This window comes from Magnolia sinica, chromosome 2 (genome assembly GCF_029962835.1).
Source record: "Magnolia sinica isolate HGM2019 chromosome 2, MsV1, whole genome shotgun sequence".
Classification (NCBI taxonomy): domain Eukaryota; kingdom Viridiplantae; phylum Streptophyta; class Magnoliopsida; order Magnoliales; family Magnoliaceae; genus Magnolia; species Magnolia sinica.
The window spans coordinates 21,434,591-21,456,928 of NC_080574.1; positions in this window are offsets into that span (position 1 = coordinate 21,434,591).

A 22,338-nucleotide genomic window follows, 5' to 3' on the forward strand; every position below is an offset into this window, starting at 1 on the left:
GTTCTTTCATAAGAAATACTTAGAAAGGGATCTAAAACTGTATGGAGTCATTAGATTTCACAAATACCCCCAAATCAGCAATAATTACAAGAATGCCATTAGCTTAGGCCATAGGATTCCCATATCACGTGATTCCCACTGTCCGTTCAATGTGAGATTTCATATTATGCCCTTACATCATAAAATAATCGTACACGACAAATTTCAGCCCTTAGATCAGGGTAGAAGTGACTCAATTGACAGATCGACTATTGACCATCGATTTGGGGGCCACCTGATCTTTGGATATACTTCAATCTTGGGCCCAACGCCTTAAATTACATGAAAAAATGAATGGATGAAATAGATTTCTCACAAGATGCACCGTGGGCCCCACGCGTGGGCGAGCGAACATGTGGGGTACGTTTAACCGCCGCACACTGGACTGGGAGACCCAGTCAAACACGGATGACCTGAATCCCTTTCTTCTCTCCCTATTTTCCGTTCGCATGCAACCGACGGATCCTGTCTGTTTGAAGGGCGTAGTGGGCCACCATTTTCGACCATCTCCTCGATCCAAATCGTCTATCAAGAAGCCCAGACGAAACCATCCCAACTCAAGAAGTAGCATGGGATACTAATCATGGTCGTGCTCACGAGCTCTGACCAAAAGAGGAGTTCTGCACTGCCAAAACTAAGGGACAACGTCCATTTCGAGGATTGTTGTGGCCCACCATCACCATCCAATGGCTTAATCCACACTGTTCATCATGGCCGGAAGATTAAGAGGATCAAACCCTAGGTTTTCATCTCCCAAACAGACTAAGAAAACTAGACGAAACCTCGTCCGGGATTCAGCCGCAAGAAACAAAAGTCAGAAACCTTACACAAATCAAACAGGTCCGTCCATTGGCTGAAGTTGTGGCCCAACCCGTAATCATATGGCTAATTAAAACCATCCAGGTGGAGTCCAGTACAAAAACGATCCTCTCTACATTGATAAGGGGGGAAGAAGCAGGGGTATCTCTCTCCTTTCGCCGCGCACGCAAGAAGTTGCGTAAAAGGAGTTTCACAGTCCTAATTGCGCAAGGACTACGTAAGACAGACCTGCTACGTAGGTTACATTCAGACAGCCTATAAAAGGCTCTATGATCAGCGAGAAAGAGAGAATCCGGCTACCTAGCAGCAAAGCAGAGAAAGAAGAAGAACAAGAATAGAAGAAGACGCCATCTGCTGCCCAATGACGTTCGCAACAGAACAGAGAGAGAGAGAGAGAGAGAGAGAGAGAGAGAGAGAGAGAGAGATCAAGGGGAAGTTAGAAATAACGGTTTGACTCACTGAGTCAAACCTGTTTATACCGAATTCTAGTTCCCTCCTAGACGTAGCAACAAGGAAGGAAAAGAGAAAGAAAGAAAAGAAAGGAAAGGAAAAGAAAGAAAGAAAGAAAGGGAAGAAAAAGAACAGAAGAAAAGAAAGAGAGAGGAATCGGGTATTGTGCATGAGATGGTGACTCACTGAGTCCCTAATTTGGGTCTAAGATCGGGTTAAGTCCAACTGTCCTAATGGCAAGTATTAGTAAAAAATTCCTAGGTAATATCCCTAACAATTAGGCTTCCATGCTCAAGAGCTGAACAAGAGAAGATACCCACCTCTATAAGGAAGTAGTTTATGCCTCAAATTAAATCATTAAATTAGCTTAGACCTAACATAACCTGACTGCCTTAGCTTGAATCATAACTTAACTCTATTATTCCAGACAATACAATAACCTAAATAGATGAATCATATCGATTCTATTAGAGTTGGAGGATGACAACACCGATCTAACAATGTTACGGCAAAATCAAGATTGAAAGGTGAGGGTTTTATCCTTTAAGCTTACACTAATTTAAATTACTATATTTATTTTGCCTTTCCGTGCCTTTTATGATACGAATTATCTTGCCTTTTCATACTTTTGATGATGAGAGTTATCATGCCTTTTCATACCTTTAATGATGTGATTCATCCTGCCTTCCATGTTTATATTTTCTTGGGAATTATCCTATCAATTGATTCCATTATTATCATTACAATTATTGGCCCTATGGGTTTATGACATGATGTTAATTATAAGGAATTTCTCTGAATTTATGTGAGGCCATGGATGCAAGCCTTGCCCCTGCCTCATCGCCTTTTTGAGTTGGCCCTTCCACTCGTCTCTTCATTTGAGTTGGTCATTGCCACTATTCATATTATAGAGTTGACCATTGTCATTCTTTTATTATTATATTGGCCATTGCCACTTTTGTTGAGTCGACCAATGTTACTCTTTTTTTTTATGTTGGCCTTGTGCTATCCATCTTTACGGCTCGGGCATGTGTCTTGTCATTCCAGCACTTCCATAATTCAGTTGATATTCTTTATTATTCGGATTCTGTTATATTTGTTATTATTCAGTTTATATTCTCTATAAGTGCAAGTGATGTGTAAGATATATCACAACTAGTGATTCAAATATTTTATCATGAACGTAATGTGCTCTGGGTAGAGACCCTCTTGGGGCACGTAAGTCCTTGAGCCTTCGGGTAGTGGTGCACATTTCGATGTGAGTAATTCTCTAATGTAGTTCCACATCACCCCGGGATTGGATATTCACAAATAGTCGCTCTATAAATAAATTGTGTCACATAATTCACCCAGCCCATGTGTTGTATGCTCTGAGGAGTTCTCGTAAATCCACAATAGCGTTGGCCATGCCGGCGAATATCCGTATAGTGAGAGTGCGGGTTAAGCCGGTTATCTATAAATCGTATTCCACAATGTAATGATCACTACGTATGATGAGCCTCACATACTTTACTAGGCATACATTTCATGTAGGTTGTTTGTGCATGCTGATACCCTCATGTTAGTGGAGCACGGGACGTATCAGACCCTTACTTTACCCGTTATGAATATCTTGAATTACTGATAATCTTAAAGGATAACTTTCACTATGAGTAGGGCATTGACCCTCCCCCAACCTTACAGATGATGCATGTGATGTACAAATTGAAGACTTAGAGGACTACTTCCCTATAAAAGATTATCTTGAAAGACTAAGAAGACAGTTTTACTATTTAGTTTTATACCTCCGCTGTGAACTCTGATGTTGTAATAAACCTCCCATTATGAGGTCATATGATTATTCTTTTACTCTGATGAAATATAATCAATATAGTTAATTTTATTCTCGTGTATGATTACCTTCTTGAATGTATCTGGATGTGATCTAAACAAACGAAAGAAAAAAAATTGGGTACGATTTCAGAGCATCCAGTTGTACATTATTAACACCCGGTTTCCTTGGGCACGAGTACATACTCTAATCGTGAAAATTCGGACTATTACACGCCCCAAACTCAAAAGTTGGGCTCACAAAATTCCTCATCACTGAATCCGGCACTGATCGACAGCCTCCGTAGTACCCAATTATCGGCTCCCGGCACCCATACGCCAGGTTCCGATCTTGAGACCCTACAAGGAGGATTTTCAGTACGTACATTTATCTCGTAAGAAGCATAACCACAAGTTTACCCAAATCACAAAGGCAACATCATCATCATATATCCACTAATATAAACAGTTGATTACAGTGCTGAAAGGAAAATATACATATATCGAAAATCAAAGCTCCAGGAGACAGTTGCACGCTCCAAGCTCAACGCTACGGCGACATAATGTCACCTGCACGCATCTATCGTGCATAAGCTTATAGAAAGCTTAGAGGATAGTATAAGAATGTGTGCAAGGTAAGTGTCAAGTATACAATAATCAGAACAATGCGGAAATATGCTGGTAAGTCCATAAATACCATTATCCTTATTCAGGTTATGCGATGCAAAAAGATAATAAGCCAATATCATATACTGAGGAAGCAATGTAGATCAACTATGAAATGTGGAGACATAGTAAGCCAAATATCATATACTGAGGATACAATGCAATATGCAAATCCTGATGAGTCCACGAATGCCGTCAACCTTATCTAGGCCATATAAATGTAGAAACATAGCAAGCCAGAGTACCATATGTCGTGGATGTAATGTAATATGCGGTGCGAATGAAATGACCAAGCTGGAGTGTGAAGTCGGGATGATAGTATGTAGTATTGCAAGCTACAGGGTCCATCACAAGGGATTTCTATCCAAACCAATCTTATACCTAAATTTGAATAGATAGATTCAATGTGGTAAACTCTTAACCTTAGGTTGGTTGTGCACCCCAACAGAAATCCTGGCCATTGCGAAGATACACATATCAATTAGTTGCGCACCACCATCCCGACTGGATAGTGAATGAATGAATGAATGAGTAAAATACTGAGTATGCAACTCCTACTCAATAAGTCTACATATCAGTATTATACATCGCTGGGATCATCACCGGGGTCTAATACACTCTACATGCGATCGTTGCCCACTAGATGTGCAACCATGCAAGTGAAAGAGACCTCACTATCTGCCTAGCCAGTAATTAGCCAATATCTACCCGGCACGTCGATAACGGACCCATTTACAAGCTGGTCAAACTCAGCCTAGTTATGCCCCCTACTCTCGGGCGGGTAATTTCATACCCCCTTCTAACCGACCACGACACAGTGAGAGACGCAGCTTACTAGTATTCGGCACTCGAGTGCTCATGTATCTACTTGGTCTAGACGTTGGAACGTCTCCTAGCCACGTAGGTTTAGGGACTTTCACTCAGGGACATTTACGGCACCCCATATAGAAAAAGATTTTCGGTGTCCCATTTAGCCATCCACAATATGCCTATGGAGGCCACGACCCTGATGTCGCTAGGGCGTACAATAGTAATATCCCAAAATATAAGATGCATGAGTCACACAGTCCAATCATGCATCAATCCTGCGCATACCATGCGCTCATGTGGGACGACTCCGCCTATCAGGGAGTCTCATAAACAACTTGCCTTATGGCATATGCACTGGTCAATCACATCTCATAACAAACATGCAGATGATGTGCATGGGCATGTATCATAATGCTACGCTGTCACATATTCATAATCGGTATCGATAATCAGTCTCGATAATCAGCGTAACAAAGGGCTTAAGGGAAGGTCACAATGTGGACATTTAACCATTATTACCCAGTAATGTGGACATTCAACCAACATTACTCCCAAGGAGTGGCCCACATAGAACTAAACATATAGTGGGGCCCATGGCTTCACACAAGGGCCTGATATACTTCACAATGGGCCTCACACATAGGCCTAAATATACATCACAATGGGCCTCACCAAATGAGCCACTAATACATTACAATGGGCCACATTTCATGAGCCTTAAATACATCACAATGGGCCACATACCATAGGCCAAACATACATCACATTGGGCCTCACTCATGGGCCACATAAACATTACATTAGGCCTCACTCATGGCCATATAAACCTCACATTAGGCCTCACCACATGGGCCATATAAACATCAAGTAGGCCGCATCACATAGGCCTCATATATAACACATCAGGCCTCATGGATGGGCTACAAATACATCATGGTGGGCCTCATAGATGGGTCACAAATACATCAAGGTGGGCCTCATGGATGGGCCACAAATACATCGAGGTGGGCCTCATGGATAGGCCACAAATACATCGAGGTAGGCCTCATGAATGGGCCATAAATACATCGAGGTGTGCCGTACCACATCATAATGGGCCGCATCACATCATAATGGGCCCTCCACAACCAGCAAGTGGGCCCTGCATGTACGGCAGGTGGCCCACCCCAACAGATGAATGGTGAGGTTAAAACACATATACCACGGTGGCTTCCACCGTCCAGACAGTTTAAACAGTGGGGGTACTGAATACATACATCACGTGGGTCCCCCGATTGTATGGTGTGGATATGAAACGCATACATCATGTGATGGGTCCACGTTCATGGACTGGATAGAGTGGATAAAACACTTAGATCACGGTGAACGCCACGTTCATCAGCTGAATGGCGTGGATGTAATACATACACCATGGTAGGCCACATACATCAGGGCCCATTGTCCCATACACATGGACGGTGTGGATATATGCAACACATCAAGATAGTGTGGCTATAGAGGCGCTAGTGGCGCACTTTACACTTCGCACATCCGCATCGTGTCGCAGAGGGTTGCTCCTTCGCAAACCGATGCAAGACGAGTGCGAGTCACAGTGTGACAGAGAGCTAAGGCGGATGGCTAGCTAAAAGGCTAGATAACTGAATGAGGTCCCTTGGCTTATATAGAGTCTGGAAATATAGCTATTAGAGGGAGGTGTAACTCCTCATGCAATTGATCGCTGACCATGCAGAAATCGCTGCATGTAGCTAACCCAATAGCTAGAAACAGCTACCAGTGTGTAACATCTCAGAAAAATCCGTACAAAGACCCAAGTACCACCTCAGGCGGAAATCACCCAGGACCAGAACCTTTAGAAATTAGGTTAAGATTAGTAAGTGCTAAACTAGAGTACTTGTGAAATTAGCACTAATCACTTTAAATATGATCTGCAATACCCGAAATGTTTAGAGTCTTGACGCTACATTACCCTGAAATTTAGAATCCATCCCTAAACCGGATTGCTCTCGAGAGCATCCGAAACTCCATATCGGACCTGGACCGCACGTCAAAAGTCCGATAATCGCAAAACTATACAGCTATGACCACATTATTAGACTTGATAACCTCCTCGAAAATCAAGTCTTAATTGTGTCTACAAATGCACAACTTGAGCCCGAAGCAAAGTGCGTGAGAAACGTGAATATCTTTATAAATAAAATTTGAATTTAAGTAAACTGAGTCGTGTCACTTGCGGGCCAAATATAAGGATTCAGAACGTCAGAATCTGACCCAAATACACCCTCAGATCAGGAAAAAATTTTCATACATGGCAATGTACTTGTGGCCCTAATCAAGTGACGGTGACCGTTGAACTGAAACTGGTCCTCCACAGTCGTTCTGTAAACCTGATCGGAGCAAAAACTCAGCCTGACCTAGATCCAATGTCAGGGAGCTTAAGTCCGACCGCACGTAGAAAAGGGGGCTCCAGAAGTGCTTCGTTGGTTCGGAACAGCCGATCTTTGGACATAACCTAAGTATACCATGGCCCTAGGGCCATTCCCATCAGTTCTGGGCCTATATAAGGGCCTTAAACCCTCTCTCTTATATTCCATACGAATTTTAAACCATAAGAAAGAGAAGAAAGGAAAAGGAAAGGAAAGAGAGAGAAAGAGAGAGAGAGAGAATTGAAGATTCATCCTGGGATTTGATCCCGTTGCTCCACGCACTTAGCCACCCTATCTGTATCACAAATTCGACATTTTTGATAACGTACTTGGGTAAGAAAACCTAACCCTAATCTGTTTTAGGGTTTCAAATAGTGTAAGTTATGAAATAGCTAACCTAATTCATGCTATAGGTTGCCAATCCGCCGTTGACAAAGACTAAGTGTCTAAAACGAATCTGTTACGTATTTACCGGCGTAAGGTGCAGACTATAAACGTATAGGTTATGGTTTTCAAGGCTTTCAATGTCGGTTAATGATTTATTACTGACATGGGTACTATTTCACATGCCAAATACGATGTTTGTTTCGCATTTCAGATATATATGAACTATATTGAGTTTAGTGTATTCCATGTATTTGTAGAAAGGGTCGTATATGTATGAAATTTGAAAATATGTTTGCCATAATTAATTGTTGTGTGTTTATACTAGTTGTATGTGTAACAACTCCTTGGCAAAAGGATTTGCCCCAATACATGTTATGGCCAACATACGTCGTCTATGTTAAAAAGTGTAGTCTAAGTGTTTGTAAAAATGTCCGAATGAACTAGTAGTTAGTAAATTGTACCTTATATGATTGTTGAGATATGATTCTCAACTACCTTAATTATGTGTATGATTTCCTCCATATATTTATACTATAGTGTCTGTTTAGGTATGGAATATATATGTGTGAATTCATGTTTAAGTTGTATTTCCTAATATGCTCAAATGATTGTATGAATTGAATTATTGATTCATTGCTGCCTTGATCTTCTCATATAATTAGCTGCTGAAGTTGAATGCGCTTGGGACTATGATATAGTCCAGGCAATCAGTAACAGGCCCTGATTTGGTGGTTGACATTGTTGTCGCCCCACAAGACGTGTTCGATGAGTCCGAGCTATACTTCAGTTGTCGACAGTGGTTAGGCCACACGAAGTGCTCGTGCACTTCATGTCGATCAATTCGATATGCGCTCATACCAGTCGAGTTCGTCAAGTAACCCGATTGACTCGATGTATGTTCACTGTGTATGGACGCTATTACTTGAACCTAAGGTACCAACTTACCACTGAAAATCCCTTTAACCTTGGTACCTCGATCCGCTAAGTCTCATGAGCTGGACATGGTGGTATGGGACACCGTGGTTTAGCTGTCGGCCTATGCTGGGGTGACGAGCTTCCCTGTAGTGTCTAATGAGCAACACAGCCTCGTGAACCGAATACGGTGGTATGGGACACTATATTCGAGCTGTCGGCCTACACTGATAAGGTGACGAGCCCTTTGTAGTGACCTCGAGCATTCTCTAAGACCGTGTAGAGGCGACGAGCCTTTAAGTAACAACAAGAGTACATACTAGGCCTGCACTGATCAGGTGACGAGCCCTTTGCAGTGACCTAGAACCGTAACATCGTATGAGATTTACTAGGATTGACAACCCTAAAATGGATCATCGTTGGGAATTGATATAAGGGAGGTACCTTAGCTTCCCAATCTTGTTATATGAATGTCTAATAAGAACTCGGTAATCACGTTCATGCACCGCATTACGTGTGTGTTTGGCGTAGCAGGTCAAGCACTGAGGAAGGGTTGCATGCCGCGATCGTGAGATGAAGTCGCTGAGGGAGAGTAGGCGAGGGCATGCATCATTATTTCATATCATTCTTGCATTAATCAGAGTATTTAGGGATGTTTGATTGTGCTGCTTTATCATTACTGCTTGACTGAATTGATAACATGTTAACCTTTGCTTTATAGCTCCACTGAGTTGATCACTCACTCCCATGTTACAGGACGGTGTTTTAAACACCAACCAGACCCTATTGTAGTTTCAGGTGATGGCGCAGCTTGCGAGGCGGAGCTAGACTTTGAGGATGATGAGGAGGCATTCTCATACATGCAGTATTCAGGCGGGTTTACGTAGACCGTTCTGAATCGACGGGGCTTCAGGGCTGATACTTTGTAGTGGACCACCACATTTTGACATTTTGTATTTTGAAATAATACTTGTAACTATTCGACCTGGTAACATGATCATACTTGGGAGACTCACAATCACTTACATACTTTATATACTTATCACAGTCTTCCGCTTGCGTAATGTAATTGTCTACGGAGTATGATATGCTGTTTTGGTATAATCCCATTCATGTTAAATGCACTAATACGAACAACATTTAATCATCATTATCCATGTTGCACAAGTGATGCGTTGGAACTTGGGAGTTGGGCCGATGCTCGACCCCCTATTTTCAGGGCGTTACAAGTTAGTATCAAAGTATGATTTGAATTAAACTGGACCTGGGTTAAGGTCACACGATGCACACTGATATACTTTGACCTAGGAGGGTGCGAGAAAATGTAGAAACAGGCATAGGATTCCCAGTTTTGCTAATCAGCGAAATTCACCGAATTCGACCGCCGAGATCGGGCCCGTACATACCCGTAATCACGTGAAATGATCCCGGGTCACTTCTAGACCATCTATCGACGGGTCTAGATGAAGATTTAACCCATTCCAACCTCAAACGACCCAGAGAATGTGAATGTACATGAGATAGGACCCGAAACGACTCGAGACGGAGTCGGGGGGCCAAACCGTACAAATCGGGAGGGACCCAGAGTGGGCCCCGCATGTTTTCGGCACCCCCAGGGGGGAGGCCATCGCCCCACCAATGAGCCATTGCTGGAATCTCCAGAGACCGACGAGGGCCTCGCCGATTGGGCGAACGGGCCTGTAGGGCCGATGCGGCCCGGTGCTGATGTGGTGCTGTGTGGCCCACCGAATCATGTGGAGATGATTTTAAACACCCCATTTGCTCCCCTCCTTCATTTTCCACCCCTCCAAGCTTTTCTTTTTCTTCAAAAACCCTTGTTTCTCTCTCAAATCTCCCCTCCATTCACCCATTTCCTCATTTTCCTTCAATACACACACCCCTCCATCATTTTTCATCAAAACCCTCTCCTATCTCTCTCTTTTCCTTCGATTTGAGTGCACAAATCTCTCATTTGTGTCTCATATACCTCCAAGTCCAACAACCTATCCTATTCCCCACATATCATTCCACTTCAATGGCTCTATTCAAGTTTGTGACAGCCTTTTTCTCAATTTTCACCATTCTCTCTATAATGGGAAAGAAAAGGGCTCCTGTGGATGAAGCCGGGCCTAGTCGCCCTACTCGTTTAAGGAGGCCAAGAGGCGCCACCGTAAGTGCAAGCTTTGATCGAGAGATAAGGACCAAGCGGGAGCTTGATCCCAGGGCTCCTCTTGAAAGGATCCTTCTGACGGATATATCTCATAGGAGATTTCATGGTCGCAGGGTCCTTTTTGAAGCTCATGTAGATGAGAGGCTCTTTGGACAATATCTGGTGATGGACCGCCTGGTTGAGGCAGGGTGGGGTCCCATATTCGAGGGTGAGTACCGCACAAATGTGGGCACAGTCCGAGCCTTCTACGCCCACATTCAAGAGCCTAAGCTGGATCCCTTGCAGTTCAAGATCTCAGTGAGTAGAGATCGGGAGGCCACAATTGATGCTGGCTTGATAGCCCGACTCATGAGAATGCCGCTTGGGGAGACCCATGCAAGCGAGAAGAATTTGAGGAGTGCACATGAAAGGGATTGCCGCGTGTGATTCCTTTGTGGACAACTGGCCCACTGGAATCTAAACAACAGCCTCATAGCAACCAATATGACTAATGACTTTCGCATGCTCTACCACATCTTCACGTACAATGTGTATCCTAGGTGGAGTAACCGCAACGAGTGCACCCGTCTGATGGTAGATTTTCTGTACCAAGTGGGGCAGAGAGAGAAGTTGTGCGTGCCTACGCATGTTCTGCGAAAAATAGTTCTTACCGCACGCTCCACTAGAGCATCTGATTTGCTCTCATTCGGCCAACTCATATGCAAGATTGCACGTGAGTTTGGCTATAGACTCGGGGCGAAAATGCCGGTGTCGACCCATTACATCAACGAAACTACTCTCAATCAGATGAAAATTGGGCCACGACAGTGACAAGCCCGACTCGATGAGAGTGAGGACGAGACGGCTAGTATGGAGTATGAAAGCGAGGAGGAAAGCAGAGAAGAGATAGAGGAAGAACAGGAAGAAGAAGTGGAGGCTCAGGACACGGATGAGAGCTCCCCTCCTACGGCAACGGAGTATGACACTGATTGGGCTTCTAGGGAAGTCCGCTTAGCTCGACTTGAGGAGGGCCAGGCTACCCTGTGACAGGAGATCATTGATACTTGGGCCCTTGTGAAGCACAAGTTTAAAAAGGTGACTTGCACCTTGAAAGCTATCCTGTGATGCCTGAAGGATAAGGGTGCCCCTCCTCCGTCGCCAGACTCAGATGTCTAGTCGTCCATGCCATTGCCCTGTAGCTTGTTTTGTTACTGTTTTAGGATGTCCGTGTTTTAAATGTTGATGGGCCTAGTAGTATTGTAGGTAGAAAGTGTGTTTATGTTTGTTAGTTTGTTTTAATGTTTGTAGCCTTGCTTGTAATAGTTCATCTGCATTTCCTGTCATGATTCATGTAATGTTGTATCTTATGTAATTGTGACAATTTTGGTAAATAAAATGCATGAAGTTTCTTAAAACTGTGTGTGAATGCTGTGTGGTTGAGTTAGTGGGCATGCTGAATCTGACATGGGTTGCACCCTATGTTGTGTATAGGGAATGTCACCTAATGAGCATGTCTATGCGGGCTGAGCAAGACAGAGACAGGCAGTCCCGTATGTGAGCATCTATGGCTCCCAAGCTGCGATCTGATCTTTCGAGTAGACCATTCCTCGGTAAGAGGCCGCGCGCAGACTCACAGTCGAGGCTGATGGCCCCACCTGCCCCAGTGAGGTGACTTGATATGTGGTGTGCCTACTACAAGAGGCCTAGCCACACGGAGGTGAACTGCTTCACCAGGATGAGAGATAACGACTTCTCACCACCCCAGAGGATCAACTGCCAGCATCCCCAGGTTATATCAATGCCACCTCTATGGTCAACACTAGCTCATCCATCATTCCAGCCACCCACACCTTGATCTAGGCCGCCTCAACGACCTATGGCTCCTCAGCCCAACCGATCTCAGCAGGCGCGCGTCCATGCACTCACAGCGGAAGCGCCTGATTCTACAGCTACCGTACCTTTGGCCTTCGAGCTCACCGCCCACATTGAAGGTACTTCTATATTTCTGTTGGTGGATACGGGATCCACTATATCTGTGATATCATGTTCTGCAGTCCAGTGCTTAGGGCTGAATACAACCCTGATGGTTGGGGTATGAGTTATCGCAGCACCAGGGACTTTTACAAATGCCACTAAAATGTGTGAGGGTTACTTGATAGATCTAGGGAGCAGGACGATATGCATTGACCTGATTGTCACCACGATATACCATTCGATGTCATCTTGGTATGGATTGACTAACTAAAGTGAGGGCCGAGATTGACTGCGAGACCCGATTAGCGATAGCTTGCGGGCCTGAGGGCACGCCCTTTACATTTCCTGTGCAGGTCAGTTGCCCTTTTCGAGTTCTTTATTATGCTTCCTTACTGAAGAATGTTGACGGCCTGGTACATGAAAACAAACTAAGGGTTCGATAGTTTGAGGACGTGTTCGGTAAGATACCTGGACTACCTCCTCAGCGCGAGATCGACTTCACTATCGACCTTATGCCTGGTGCGACACCTATTTCATTGCCAACGTATCGCATGTCTCCGTGTGAGATGGAGGAACTGAGGAAACAGATCGATGATCTGTTAGATGCTGGCTTCATATGGCAAAGTTTGTCTCCTTGGAGAACACCCGTGTTGTTTATGAAGAAGAAGGATGGGTCGCTGCGATTGTGCATTATTTATCGCAGGTTGAACCTGGTGATGGTGAAGAACAAGTATCCTTTGCCCAGGATAGGCGATCTATTTGATCAGTTGAAGGGGGCGCAGTACTTCACGAAGATCGATTTACAGTCAGGGTATCACCAGTTGCGCGTCAGAAATAAAAACGTGTAGAAGACGGCCTTCAGGATCAGTTTTGGGTACTATGAGTTTCTCATCATGTCGTTCGGCCTTACGAACACACCGGACGTGTTCATGGACCTGATGAACAAGGTGTTTCGGCTGTTTCTGTTCCAATTCATTATCGTGTTTGTAGATGACATTCTGATATACTCCAAGAGTCGGGAAGATCACGAGGTGCACCTGCGGGCAGTCTTCGATATGCTCGGGAAGAACCAGTTGTTTGCACAGTAAAAGAAGTGCGACTTCTAGAAAGAAGAAGTCAAGTTCCTAAGACATGTGGTGTCTAAGGGATAACAGTTGACCTCGCTAAGGTAGCTGCGGTTCAAGACTGGGAACAGTCTGGTTTAGTTACTGAGGTGAGGAGCTTTCTTGGTCTGGTAGGGTACTACCATCGATTTATTAGGGACTTCTCCGAGATTGCCAGACCGCTATCTCAGTTGACACGGAAGGATCTAAAATTCGCCTACAATGAGAAGGCGAAAACAACTTTTCAGGAGCTGAAGGACAAGTTAACGTCCGCCCCTGTGCTAGTATTGCCAGAGCAAGGGGTTAAGTATACTATATATACTGACGCGTCTCGCGTTGGTCTGGGTTGTGTCCTTATACAGAAGGATAGGGTGATTGCTTACGCCTCGAGATAGTTGAGGAAACACGAGGAGACTACCCTACACACGACTTAGAGTTGGCAGCTGTCATCTTTGTACTGAAGCTCTGGAGACGTTACCTCTACGGAGAAAAGTTCGAGCTCTTTTGCGACCACAAGAGCCTTAGGTACATATTCACGCAGAGGGATTTGAATATGAGGCAGCGACGATGGATGAAGACCCTGAAAGACTTCAAGTTCGAAGTCTCTTACCATCCTGGTAAGGCCAACCTTGTGGCAGATGCATTAAGCCGCAAGAAGGCATTGACATTTGCAGCTTCGCTGATGATAGAAGAGTGGGATATGATAGAGTTTGTGCGAGACTTTGAGCAGAAACTCAGGGTGGAGAAGCCATATGAGGGCATCGCGCATATTCAGGTATGACCCCTTATTGATGATAGGATCATCACGGCTCAGAAAGACGATGAGCTATTGACGAAGATGAGAGAACAGGCTAGCAGCGATGAGGATGTCAAATGGAGAGTTGGTATGGATGGGGGCTTACGTTACCAGGGTTGCCTATGCGTCCCAAACCTTCCTGACTTGAGGAAGGAAGTTCTCGAGGCTGCTCACAATTCAAGGATGACAATGCATCCTGGCAGTACGAAGATGTATCGCGACGTAAAAAGGTCGTACTGGTGGGACAACATGAAGGCCCACATAGCAGAGTATGTATCACGCTGTCTCACGTGCCAGCAGGTCAAGGCTGAACATCATCGACCTCCTGGACTGCTTCAGCCCATGCCTATTACTGAATGAAAGTGAGATTCATCTCTATAGATTTCATCTCAGGGCTACCGAAGACGAGGAACGGGTATGACTCCATATGGGTGATCGTGGACCGGTTGACGAAATCGGTTCATTTCCTCCCTATCAGAGTTTCGAACTCTGCAGACGAGTTGGTCAGGTTGTACATCAAGGAGATTGTGCGTCTGCATGGAGTTTAATTGGAGATCGTGTCGGACCGATACACGTGACCGATACACGTGATTTACATCTATCTTCTGGACTCGTATCCAAGAAGCAATGGGTGTGAAGTTAAAGTTTAGTACCGCATTCCACCCACAGACTGACAGGCAGACGGAACGGGTAAACCAGGTGTTGGAGGATATGCTTCGAGCTTGTATGCTAGATTTCAAGGACAGTTGGGATGACTGTCTTTCTTAGGCAGAGTTCACCTATAACAACAGCTTTCAGGCGAATATTGGCATGGCTCCTTACGAGGTACTGTATGGGCGTCCGTATAGGGCACCGCATTGCTGGGCAGAGGTTGGCGAGAAGAGCCTGATTGGCCCAGAGTTAGTTCAGGTGACTTCAGAGAAAGTCGACATTATCAGGCGCTGACTTTTGGCAGCACAGAGCAGACAAAAGAGCTACGCCGATACGAGACGATGACCGTTAGAGTTCGAGGTTGGGGACCATGTATTTTTGAAGGTTTTCCCAATAAATGGAGTCCTCCGGTTTTGAAAGAAGGGGAAGCTCACGCCTAGATTTATTGGCCTATTCTAAATACTTGATCGAGTGAGGGCGGTAGCATACCGCCTTACTTTGCCCACACCACTCGTAGGCGTGCACGACGTATTTCATGTATCTATGCTGAAGAAATACGTTCCCGATCCTTCTCACATTATCAGATGGAGCAGGAACAGTTGAGCAAGGAAGCTATATATATTGCAACCAACGTGTATCCTAGACAGGAAGGAGCAGGTATTGCGTTGCAAGGTCATCCCACTTGTGAAGGTACTGTGGACACATCACACTGAGGAAGAGGCTACTTGAAAAACAGAAGCAAAGGTCCGAAAGAACTACCCTCGGATTCTCAAGGATTACGAAAAGGTACTAATTTTGAGGACAATTTTTTTTAAGGGGGGTATATTGTAACGTCTTGAAAAAATCCATACAAGGACCCGAGTACTACCTCAGGCGAAAATCACCCAGGACCAGAACCTTTAGCAATTAAGTTAAGATTAGTAAGTGCTAAACTAGAGTACTTGTAAAATTAGCACTAATCACTTTAAATATGATCTGTAAGACCCAAAACGTGTAGAGTCATTGACGCTACATTACCCTGAAATCTAGAATCCATCCCTAAACCCGGTTGCTCTCGGGAGTACACAGAAACTCCATATCGGACCTGAACCGCATGTCGAAAGTCCGATAACCGCAAAACTATACTGTTATGACCGCATTACTGGACCTGACAACTCCCTCAGAAATCAAGTCTTAATTGTGTTTAGAAATGCACAACTTGAGCTCGGAGCAAAGTGTGTGAGAAACATGAATATCTTTATAAATAAAATTCGAATTTAAGTAAACTGAGTCGTGTCGCTTGCGGGCCAAATATAAGGATTCAGACCGTCAGAATCTGACCTAAATACACCTTCAGATCAAGAAAAATTTCCCATACATGGTAATGTACTTGTGACCCTGATCGAGTGACGTGACCGTTGGACTGAAACTGGTCCGCCACGGTCGATTTGTAAACCTGATCGGAGCGAAAACTCAGCCTGACTTAGATCCAATGTCAGGAAGCTTAAGTTCGTCCGCACGCAGAAAAGGGGGCTCCAGAAGTGATTCGTTGGATCGAAACAACCGATCTTTGGACATAACCTAAGTATACCATGGCCCTAGGGCCATTCCCATCAGTTATGGGCCTATATAAGGGCCTTAAACCCTCTTTCTTATATTCCATACGAATTTTAAACCCTAAGAAAGAGAGGAGAGGAAAATGAAAGGAAAGAGAGAAAGAGAGAGAGAGAGTTGGAGATTCATCCTGGGATTTGATCCCGTTGCTCCACGCACTTAGCCACCCTATTTGTATCACAAATTCGGCGTTTCCGACAAAGTACTTGGGTAAGAAAACCTAACCCTAATCTATTTTAGGATTTCAGATAGTGTAAGTTATGAAATATCTAACCTAATTCATGATATAGGTTGTCAATCCGTCATTGACAAAGACTAAGTGTCTAAAACGAATCCGTTACGTATTTATCGGGGTAAGGTGCAGACTATAAACGTATAGGTTATGGTTTTCAAGGCTTTCAATGTCGGTTAATGATTTATTACTAACGTGGGTGCTATTTCACATGCCAAATACGATGTTTGTTTCACGTTTCAGATATATATGAAGTATATTGAGTTTCGTGTATTTCATGTATTTGTAGAAAGGGTCGTATACGTATGGAATTTAAAAATGTGTTTACCATGATTAATTGCTGTGTGTTTATACTAGTTGTATGTGTAACAACTCCTTGGCAAAAGGATTTGCCCCAATACATGTTATGGCCAACATATGTCATGTATGGTAAAAAGTGTAGTCAAAGTGTTTGTAAAAATGTCCGAATGAACTAGTAGTTAGTAAATTATACCTTATATGATTGTTGAGATATGATTCTCAACTACTTTAATTATGTGTATGATTTCCTCCATGTATTTATACTATAGTGTCTGTTTAGGTATGGAATGTATATGTGTGAATTCATGTTTAAGTTGTATTTCTTAATATACTCAAATGATTGTATGAATTGAATTATTGATTCATTACTGCCTTAATCTTCTTGTATGATTATCTGCTGAAGTTGAATACGCTTGGGACTATGATATAGTCCAGGCAATCGGTAATAGGCCCTGATTTGGTGGCTGAGGTTGTTTTTGCCGCACAGAACGTGTTCGATGAGTCTGAGCCGTACTTCAGTTGTCGACAGTGGTTAGGCCACACGCAATGCTAGTGCACTTCATGTCGATCAATTCGATGTGCGCTCATACCAGTCGAGCTTGTTAAGTAACCCGATTGACCCGATTTATGTTCACCATGTATGGACGCTACTACTTGAACCTAAGGTACCAACTTACCACTGAAAATTCCATTAACCTTGATACCTCGATCCGCTAAGTCTCATGAGCCGGACATGGTGGTATGGGATACCGAGGTCGAGTTATCAGCCTACGCTGGGGTGACGAGCCTCCCCGTAGTGTCCAGTGAGCAACACAGTCTCGTGAGCTGAATACGGTGGTATGGGACACTGTATTCGAGCTGTCGGCCTACACTGATAAGGTGACGAGCCCTTTGTAGTAACATCGAGCATACTCTAAGACCGTGTAGAGGCGACGAGCCTTTACGTAACAACAAGAGTACATACTAGGCCTGCACTGATCAGGTGACGAGCCCTTTGCAGTGACCTAAAACTGTAACATCGTATGAGATTTACTAGGACTAACGACCCTAGAATGGATCATCGTTGGGAATTGATATGAGAGAGGTACCTTAGCTTGCCAATTTTGATGTACGAAGAAGGTCTAATAAGAACTTGGTAATTACGTTCATGCACCGCATTACGTGTGCGTTTGGCGTAGCAGGTCAAGCACTGAGGAAGGGTTGCATGCCGCGATCGTGAGATGAAGTCACTGAGGGAGAGTAGGCGAGGGCATGCATCATTATTTCATATCATTCTTGCATTAATCAGAGTATTTAGGGATGTTTGATTGTGCTGCTTTATCATTACTGCTTGACTGAATTGATAACATGTTAACCTTTGCTTTATAGCTCCACTGAGTTGATCACTCACTCCCACGTTACGGGACGGTGTTTTAAACACCAACTAGACCCTGTTGTAGTTTCAGGTGATGGCGCAGCCTGCGAGGCGGAGCTAGACTTTGAGGATGATGAGGAGGCATTCTCATACATGCAGTATTCAGGCGGGTTTACGTAGACCGTTCTGAATCGACGGGGCTTCAGGGCTGATACTTTGTAGTGGACCACCACATTTTGACATTTTGTATTTTGAAATAATACTTGTAACTATTCAACCTGGTAACATGATCATACTTGGAAGACTCACAATCACTTACATATTTTATATACTTATCACAGTCTTCCGCTTACGTAATATAACTATCTTCAGAGTATGATATGCTATTTTGGTATAATCCCATTCATATTAAATACACTAATACAGACAACATTTAATCATCATTATCCATGTTGCATAAGTGATGCGTTGGAACTTGGGAGTTGGGCCGATGCTCGACCCCCGATTTTCAGGGCGTTACACAGTGTCTCACAACAGTCAACATGCAACAACTATTACAGCACATGCAAAATGGTCAGAAACTGCCAATAACTGCTAGTTTCTCCCAACAGCCAGAAACAGTCAATTAGATTAATTTCCCTGGACCATAGCTCCCTGCCACCATTGCCTATATAAGCTGGGCCTGAATGGATTTCCAAACACCGCAACACACTCCAGCAGACCTATTCAAACCACATCTTCTCCTAGAGAACTAGAAGTTTCAGCAAGACAGTAAGGCTCATCTGAACCATTGCCTGAAGAAGAGACCAGCGGTGTGGTCTAGAATAGTTCATCTGAACCATTAGCTAAATAATTGACCAGTGTAGTGGTCTAATTCATGTTTCTTCTTCTCATTTTCTATCTGGGATTTTTCTTTTTATTTTTGCCAGAAATTATGTAACAGAGTTCCATTAGTGGGTTTTCATGTTTGCTGAATGCAGATCCACACCAGGCTCGTCGTATCCTAAGAGCAGTTTGCCTGTAACTTTTCAACATACTCAAATTACTTGAGGAGGGACAAATAACACTCTAAGGACAACATTCTATACGTGCTTCAGCCTCTCATGATTTCAGATTATTTTGGTTTCCCGCTTTCATATTTTACAAAAAATATCATTTCTGTATAATTTCTCAACAACAATAATAATAATGATAATAATACACCAACTTAAACAGACGACAGTCCATTGTAGCCAACCACTTTTTTTTTAAGTAGAAAGCTTATGTTAATAATTAATAATTATGATGTCTAATTATTTTAATAATTAATTATCATGGGTTGAAAAGTACTAAGTCTTTTAGTACAATTATTAATATTCTATCTTAGAGATCCAAAACCAAATGCTTGTGGATGCACTGCACACGGTTTTTCCTTTTTTTATTTAAAATATTAAGATGTGGGCCCATGAAAATAATTAACATCACCAAAGTAAACGGCTGACTTCTCTCATTCATCCTGATAAAGAAATTTTGTTGGTCCATCGCAATAGATTGCGTATGTTCCGTGGCCCATTTCAGGAATCCAGAACATTGGTTTATCGGGTCTCAGTTCTGGATTGTCCATGCCTGAAAATTTTCTCAGATAAGAAGATCCTGCCCATTAATTTTGGGACCTTTTCTTTCAGTTGAATGTGGAGAATGCTGTGATTGCTCTTAACCGCCTGTTCATATGCGACTGATCAAAAGGTTACTGTTATCTTGTCAAGGGGACTTGTGGGGCATGGTCCATCTACGGTGAGAGAAACCAGACCAGTGATCTCGTGGATCATATAATTCCCCGTTTGGGAAACCTCACCGATCAGGTGAAGATCTGTTAATTACATGGCTAGAATCATTCAACAAGCAAGAATTTTCTCTTGTAGGCCATCTAAAGTATGGATGATAAGATGGACGGTTTGGATGCAAGGGAATATGCTAAGGTGAGTTGCAATTAACTTGGTCAAAGTAAAACTACAATATTACACCAACCTTGTGAGGGGTAGACGTTACAAAACAGTTTCATTATGCTGCCCGAGAGGTACAATGATAGACCGTACCGGCTTCGGTGGATACCCGAATACATGGAGGTGGGTGGGATCCCTTACCATAGGCCCACCTTGATGTATGTCCCTCATATCTAAGCTGTTTATAAGTTTGGAAAACTGATTTTAGGGAATGATATAAAAAATGTAGTATATCCGAATCTTATGTGGACCAAGATACAGTAAACAGTGGTAATTGACGGCTAAAAGCTTCCTGTGGGTCACAACAGTTTCGGAACAAGATGACAATTGTATGATCTATTCAGCCAGGTCTTTGTGATCCTATCGATATCTTGGACGGAAAGTAACCCATGAAGCTTTTAATAGTAGGGATTCAATCACTGTTGCTTCTTGTGGTATGGTCCACTTAAGATTTGGATTTGCTTCATTTATGGAATCACTCCCTGCAATGAGCTTTAAAAATGGATGAACAATGTGGATGTAAGGCATATACATTATAGTGGACTGCACAATTAGAAATCCACTCGAACTGCGTCATGAAGAATTTGCAAATGAATATAAATTTGAAAATTAATTAAAATAATCTTCAATTATGATATAATAAAGGTGTTGACGCTAGATTTAAAATGCATATATGTTTTAAGTGTCTCGGTCACTTTTTGGTTTTTTAGGATGAAAATACTCCTCCATGAATCATCTTATCATTCTTCGGTAGCTTTTCACGGAAGTTAAGAGGATCTTTTGAGAATTGAGTGTGAGCCTTACTAAATCAACGATTGAGGCTACCTCTCGGCTAATTTAATTCGTTCACTTTAATCGGACATACATAAACCCGTAGTATTGTTATTTAATTTTTTAAAAATGGTGTTGTTTGTGGCCCACAAATACATTAATATTGTGCGTCCAGTGTGCCCCACACAAGATATGGGATGGCTTCAATGGGTGGGTCCCTTATATGGGAAGGCCATTTAGCATGTTCTTTTACTTTCTTTTTCTTTTTTTCTTTTTTTCACGTAAGGGGACCATTTTAGCCATTAGGACCATTGCAACTTCCATAGCACCCACTTTAGCAAGTTGTTCTTATCATTCTTTCTATTATAATGGCTTCTGAGTATTTTCTAAGATTTCTAGTTATATTCTTTGACGTAGAAGTTATGATTGCTAAAGATAGGTTTATGTTAAGATAATAGTAACTTTATTTTGTGTATTATTTTTTATGGGTATTAGTGGTGGAAGTTTGTCAAAAGGAGGAGGGTGTGGTGGTTCTCTTTATAAATGTTTTTTAATTTAAATTTTTTTTTTGAATGGCAAAAATTTATAAAAGAGGTGAATTTTGTAATAAAAGAATGTTGTAATAAATAAATTTTGAAATGAAAATATATTATAATTGATGAATGTTATAATAGATGAATAATATTGTAGTGAAAGAATGTTGAAATGGATAAACGGTCATAACTGTCATAATGACTGTTTTTGTTAAGATCAACGGTTCACAGTCCTTAATAAAATTTGAGCTCACTTTTGGCAATAAAATAATGTCCAAATGAGATGATTTCATAGTCATTTAAAAGTTCATTAAATTATCTTTTCAACAAGTACAAGATTACCAAAATCAGACATTTAACGAGGGAGTTATGACAGTTTTTATCGAATCAGTAATCCGTAATGTGTATTGGTGATCCATAGTGAATATCGACGATCTACAGTTAATATTGGCAATTCATAGTAAATATCGGTAATCCACAGTTAATATCAGCAATCTTTAATAAATATCGGTAATCCACAGTGAAAATCAACGATCCACGGTTAATATTGACGATCCTCATTGAATATTGACAATCCACAGTCAA